A 7,194-nucleotide genomic window follows, 5' to 3' on the forward strand; every position below is an offset into this window, starting at 1 on the left:
CGGTTAGATATGCCCTTTTTTTGAGCACCTGCCCCTTTAGTGGTCTCTGCACGTCCCTGCTTTCTATGTTCCCCAGTTAAGCTCAACATCAATCTATACTGCTCAAATAGCACATGTGAACAATTAAAAGAAAAAGTATTAAGTAAAGTTTATATGAGAATATAGGCTAATAGAAACGCAACACCAATTACTTGTAAAAAAAAATCCACAGGTTGTTCTAAGTGCTAGCTGGTAGTTATGCACTCGTTGCTTATACAGTCTTTAAATTGCTTTGCAAAGTTCCTACAGGTCTGTGTTGGTGAATCCAGGTTTGGTGTGGATTTTCCATTTTCAGTTATTTTTATCTGTTAAAGAGTGTATTGAAAAAGGCAATTTTTATAAGTCTGGAACTAGGTCAACCAGAGTTGAAGCGAATGCGGCTACCATTACTTCATTACAGTGATGGGGAATTCATGGGAAGCTCTTTACTTACAGCTGGGACAGTGAGACGCCCCGTCATTGTATGTCAATTTTGATTGGCTGATAATTCTGTCAGTCATGCCAACTATGGTCTGTTCCAGACATTGTTCAGGAAGAGGGGTAGCTGAATTTGTACAGCAGATCCTGAGACGCAGCTGCTCGCCAGATGCGTTTAAGGCACTATGTAAAGTAAGAAATTAAAGTTAAACCTCAATAATGCCAATAAGCAACTTGTTTGTAGAATAAAAATTATAGATAAAAGTAAATGTTTAAAACATTTTACACTTTTTCCCAATTTTCTAGCGCTAGCAGAGAAGGCTAGTCCTAGATTGACAAAAGACAACAAATGAGTCTTTTGTTGCATTTGTCTTTTATTAATCCTCCTCTGTGCTTCCATCTTTCAATTTAGTGCGAGTTCAGTCAGGAGAATCCGTTTGTTGTTCGTTTAACTGTTAAAAAATACAACTCTGCATCCAGGTAACAATTTCAGGTGTGACTGGACAGTCTTCTCTAGCATAAAGCTTTTTGGGATGCAACATCCTTGTCATGATGGTATTCAATTTTCGAACCCACATGCAAGAACACAACCAGAAGAGTCAGAGTAGTGAACAATAATAATGAGTTTATTGAATCCAGGGGAAAAGGGGAGAGGGAATGGATACTGGAGCGGATGACCAGTATCCAACGGATGACAGCGGATTACTGTCAACGAGAGGCAGATGGTTAGGAGGATGGCGAGTATTTTCCAGGAGTGAATCGAACTGGTTCTTACTTGATATGAAGGTGAGTAAGTGAGCAGAGCGCTGGAGGATGGAGCTTCGTTGGAGAGCGGACAGGTTTGTTTACGGCGGAACGACCGGAGTCCGACTTGGTCCAGTTGTTCCTTTTCTCCAGACTGGGTTCGGGCTAGGACTGACAGGTCCTTAAGCGTTCCGAAGGGGAATCCACTGGAAACGGACCGAAGACGGGGGGAAAGGCGAACACACGGGGAGTGGCGTCCGACCGGTAACACCGGCAGCGTTGAGGGAGGACACACGAGGAAGGCAACTCACAGACAGCACGGATCACAGGCTCACTCTAAGCAGACAGCACTCACGGGAACAACGAGTGTTCCCTTGGTGTTAGCTCAACTAAGGTAAGCTCAGTTGAGCTAACATCACTCAGGCGATGAGAAGTCGTTCAGCCGCTGCTTATCCGCAATCCACGCCCTCCAAACGAGCTACAGGTGTGACCACGGGGTTACCCCCGCAGCTTCTCAGGGGCTCAGCGTTTGGTGACATCTAGTGGATGCCCAGGAAAATGAAGGTGCTCCAACAAAAATAAAACTCAAACCAAAACAAGAGAAAAAACTAACGAAACTAAAACAGAAAAAACACAATCCTTAGGTAACTTTTGTATCTGTGACTGCTTAAATCACTGTTGTTGAAGGTGTTCTAGAACATAGAAATGTTGCTCATGATCATACTAGTACTAAGCAGCACTTGTTCTAAGTTCTTAGTGGAGAGGAGTAGCCATTTGCGATGTTGTAGGTTACAATGTGATTCCACCTACAAGACCTCCAACAATATGAACTAGAAAGTGTGCATTTCCTATGAAAATGCAAGTGTGAATGCTGAATGGTTTTGGTGAAAATTGCAAAAGCGTTTAAAGTCAACTGCTGAAGACTTACAGAAAGGTAAGAAATAATCCATGTAGTGTGAAAAACCCAGGTAAAAGCCAAAATTAGCTTAAAAGCTAAAACTAGCTAAAATACTAATGATAGCATCTAGGATACCACTAGCATGCTGGGTTACAGTAATATATTCCATGCAATGTAAAAAAAAACAAAAAAAACAAACAAAAAAAACTCATGTAAAACTTAAAATTTGAAAAGGACATAAACGTTCCTCTATTTCTTCTGATAAAAACGGTGGGTGAATGAAATCCATACCTTTTATGGTTCTTGAGATGTCAACATTTGTTTGGAGGCATCATTTAGCACGGTGACTACAAAAAACATGCCACATGCAGTACAAAAAAAGCAATGTCAAAAGCTCAAATTATTCCGAGGTGTTAAACCGCTTTAAAGCTGTTAAGCTGCCCAACTTCAAAATGGCCACTGCCTTGTTTCCTCTGTGACAGCTCTGAAATTGGATGATTGATTGCCACTAATAGGCAGGAACTAAAACATCCACTGTGAAACACAACGGACATTTTATATTGTAATTCTCAATTCCGCCACAGGATGGAGCTGTTTCCCCCATGGGATGAAAAATTAATAAAAAGCTGAATATTATGAAAGGTATTAAGGTCATGAATACCAAGACATACAGCTGGCATTAGGAGAGCAAGCTGAATAGTATAAAAGTTGGATGGTGAACATAGCACAAAGTATGCAGGAGAAGAAACGCGGCGAAATTTACGTAGCAACCAGAAAAGTGGAACTCAATAGTGTGAATGTGTGAATGAGTGCTTGTGGGAAATGTAGTGTAAAAATGTTTTGGAGTCATCTGTGGTCATAGAGGCTGTGCATCTCACTTCTATCACAGGTAATTCCTTAAATATTTAATTGAAAACCAATTTTTCCACATACATTTTTTATTCAGTTTTAACATACAAAGAGCAAGTTGTTGTTCTTTCCAGGATCACAGTTGTATTCTCTTTTTTGCTCTCCTGAGAGATATCTGGGAATGACACTAACTGATGTCCAGCATTCCATCACATAGAAGGGCAACATTTCTATTAAAATAAAATGTCATCAGATGTCTCACATTAATAAGCAAACCAGTGAAAATAGTTCTGAAGCAAAGTCTTTTAAACATTTGAAAATGTTCTGTTTCTTAGATTAGGTAGATTAAAGAAGCATCAGTCTGTACTTTGATGCCAGATGCCATCTGAATTAAATCAGCCATGGAACAATAAAAATATCTTGGCTCATCATTTTAGTAGAGCAAAGTTGCCCAGACAGCTTTACTCTCAGGGCAAAGCTATCAGACATGAAGGTAACCAACTTTTCCATATTGTATTCCTGAAACGCTAAAAAGGAAAGAAAAAATGTGATCCTGATGATGTTGTCAGTCAGTCTGACATCCAAGGTTGCACCTGACCAAGGTACTCCTATAGGAGTAACAATCAATCAATCAAATTTTATTTGTATAGCACATATCAGCAACAAGGCATTTCAAAGTGCTTTACATTATTACAAACACAAAAACACAGCCGTGCAACGTAAAATCAACAATCAAAATGTTACATTAAATCAAGTGCCATCGTTAACTTTGTAACTGACTATGTTTCACATACAACTCTAAACAGGTGAGTTTTTAGTCGAGATTTAAAGGAAGTCAGTGTTTCAGCTGTTTTACAGTTTTCTGGAAGTTTGTTGCAGATTTGTGGTTCTGGGGATGCAGAGCAGACCAGAACCAGAAGACCCGAGGGGTCTGGACGGTTGATACAACAACTGCAGATCTTTAATGTATTGTGGTGCTAAGATGTTAAGTGATTTCTAAACTAACAACAGTATTTTAAAGCCTATTCTTTGAGCTGCAGGGAGCCAGTGTAAGGACTTTAAAACTGATGTTATGTGCTCTATCTTCCAGGCTACAGTGAGAATGCAAGCAGCAGTATTCTGTATCAGCTGCAGCTGTTTGACTGATTTGTTGGACAGACCTGTGAAGATGCTGTTGCAGTAATCAATGCAACTAAAGATAAAAACATGGATGAGTTTCTCTTGCTGACTTATGTCTCGCTAAGACATAAGTCCTCTGATCCTGGAAATGTTCTTCAGGTGATAGAAGGCCGACTTTGTGACTGTCTTTATGTGGCTCTGAAGGTTCAGGTCAGATTGCTAGGTTCTAGTTGTGATAACTGAAGCTGTGCATTGATTCTAGTTCGCTCCTCTTTAGGTCCAAAAATAACTTCAGTTTTGTTTCTGTTCAGCTGGAGAAAATTTTGGAGTCACCTGGTGACATCGTGACCTAGAGCTGTGTATCATCCATGTAGCTATGGTAGCTAATCTTATTTCCTTTTATAACCTGACAGTCACCTTTCTACATGGTGGCCCACGAAAAAGTAGCCCGCGTTACTATAGTATTACTGGCGGCCTTCTTTAAAGAAAGAAAGAACTTGAAATACCAAAATCTTTACTCACTCTTTACAGAAAGTTCTAGAAATGATCCCCTTGTGCGTCAATGCAGTTTTAAGCGCGCCTTAACATATTGTCATATACGTGACGCAACTCTGGGGCACCAATGCTCTGAATTGCATTACGAATATTGTCTTTCAATTGCTCTAAAGTTCTCGGGTTATTAGCGTACACTTTTCCCTTCAAATTGCCCCACAGATAAAAGTCACAAGTTGTAAAGCACTTTGAATTGCCTTGTTGCTGAAAATGTGCTATATAAATAAAACTACCTTACCTTGTAAAGTCCGGCGATATCAGTGGCCACTCTGGCAGGAAGATGGGCTACTTTTTCATGGGCCACCCTGTACTTACAAGACTTTATTTAGTGTTAAATAAAGAACATTTGATATAATGAAAGAGATGGATACTTTCTTTTTCTTTTTGTCCATAAAATAATGATTTCTACATACATTATCAAATATATTATTATAAAAACAAATCACTTCAAGATGAAATTGTATGTTTTTGTTATTATAATGACAGAAAACATTATGTGTGTATATATGCCTTGGACCGGCCCTGGTCCTTGCATTTCTGATGCAAGGACAGTAACTTGAGTTAACCAGGATTTGAATTTTATTTGGGAGGAACATAGTGCAGTTTTCACACCCAAATAACCAAAATTACATAATGCCCACATTAATTCATTTAGTTTTTGAAGCTGTACAATAATCAACAAAAGTGCAGTGAGAGAGGACTTCTTTCATTTTGCCCACAGACAATTTAGCTTTGAGTGTGTGGCAGCTGTTTCATATTAACATCTGTTTTTAACAATAGAGTGTCTGTGTGCATAAAAGGGTAGTATAAATGTTTAAAGGGTTTATACTACTCTTTAAATGTAGTATAAAGGGTCTGATTTTGAGGCAAAATCTCAGTTTTGTGAAGATGATGCATGCATTAATATCTATTATTTGAAATTGGTGCAACATAGAATAAATACATTTTGTTTTTAGGTGTGGCTAAATGTTAACTTTCACCATAACTTGGTGGAAGTTATGTGAAGTTATTATATTCAGTGATGTTGGATTTCCCTCAAACACCACTAAAGGAGAGTAGCTCAGACTCTACAGATCCAGATGTTTCTCTGGACCTGAACTGTCTGTCACTAACTGTTCTCTGGTTTAGAAGCTCTCTTCCCAGAGTCATTGATTTTCTCATGAAGATGACACTAACTGGGCCATGGCACATTCTCACAGTAATAAACTGGGAATAAGATCAGTGAAGGCCAGTTAAAAATAGAGCTGTGTAGTGGGAGTGATGAAAGGGGTGCTTGATTTCAGAGCCATCATTTGTAAAGACGAACATTTTATTACTGACATTCTGTGATTTAAAAAAAAAAAAATCTGTTTTACTACCAGCTCTGAATGAGGGCCTCTGTGCTGAAACACAGATGAAGGCAACAATATCCTTTCTGTCACCGAGCGTGGGCCGTCATTTGGGAATGCATGAATTCCATTTCAGACCCATTTCTTATTGTCTGTTTAGCCAACCCCCGTAAGCCATGGAGCATTCCTCTGGATCCTCATGGATCCAACAGCACTGAAGTCAGTATGATCCCCCAGCTGAAGAACAAGCTGAAACATCCCAGTAACTTCTGTTTGTCACTGATTTCTGTCTTTCCATCTTAGTCATCATTTTATTTGCAAACATAACAGCGCTTACTCAGGAGTATACAAACATTATGAGGTTGAAATGGTAATGCTGGAACATTTCCAGTCCGCAAATGTAACAAGTTACGTAACGCACGTGAATATCTAACACGCAGAGCTGCGTCATCAGAACAGAGATCCATTCATTCAGTGAAAGACAAGTCCACTGCAACCTCACTGCAGGAGTTCTGTCGAGCAGCCTAAAAGCACACAATGTGCAACATGCACATGTGGTTTCAGTACCAGCAGAGAGCGAAGTTAGAAACAAAGCGGAACAAAACACTTCATCAGGATCTTGACTTTAAACTTACGTCAGTGTCCGAGTGAGGCGGAATCCCAACAAGGCAAAAAGTAACTCCATTCATTGGATTCTCAGCGTCTGCTCCCTGTTTATTATTAATAATAATAATAATAATAATATGGAGCTAGTCTGCAGTGAGCATCTTTCAGGCAGCGGACGCCCTGAGTGTTTGGACCCTGCGCTCTGCCCTCCCTCTCTACAATGTGCTCCACAAGGACAGCCTTACATCACTGCCATAACTCCACCTTCAAAATAAAAGTGCACAATACCTGCAAAAAAATCATTCATCCATTCATCGTCTTATTCCCACAGGATCACGCAGAGGGCTGAAAGTATGGAGTGAAAATAGTCTCAAAATACCTGTGCATGTGTAATGCTGGATTTGTAATCCGTGTAAGCATCTTTGTGTGTAACCTTGGATATTTGTATCTGTGAAACATGATTTGTAAACCATAAAAAGAAAGTTTGTGCGTAACTCTGGGTCAAAGGCACACACAAATATTAAAAAATTACAAATACAAAATAGAAGTACACACACACAATTACAATTTCTACAAATATTAAAATTCTACACACAGATTTTTTAATACTTTATTTTTGTAATTTTAGCAGTTTTAGAACTA

At 39.2% G+C, this 7,194-nt stretch overlaps 1 long non-coding RNA gene across 2 annotated transcripts in view; it reads right to left on the bottom strand.

Annotated features, from left to right (window-relative positions):
- The window catches only part of LOC103154339 (uncharacterized), a 48,304-nt gene that overhangs the window by 17,103 nt on the left and 24,007 nt on the right, over nucleotides 1-7,194 (bottom strand). Inside the window, exon 1 of one of the 2 annotated variants that reach the window (XR_001659170.1) lies at nucleotides 6,582-6,752. The exons of the other annotated variant lie outside the window; for it this stretch is intronic. This is a non-coding gene — a long non-coding RNA (uncharacterized LOC103154339). Of the gene's footprint in view, nucleotides 1-6,581; nucleotides 6,753-7,194 lie in introns of those variants that run through there. 2 annotated transcript variants of the gene reach the window in all.

This window comes from Poecilia formosa, unplaced genomic scaffold, assembly GCF_000485575.1.
Source record: "Poecilia formosa unplaced genomic scaffold, Poecilia_formosa-5.1.2 Scaffold382, whole genome shotgun sequence".
Taxonomy (NCBI): Eukaryota; Metazoa; Chordata; class Actinopteri; order Cyprinodontiformes; family Poeciliidae; genus Poecilia; species Poecilia formosa.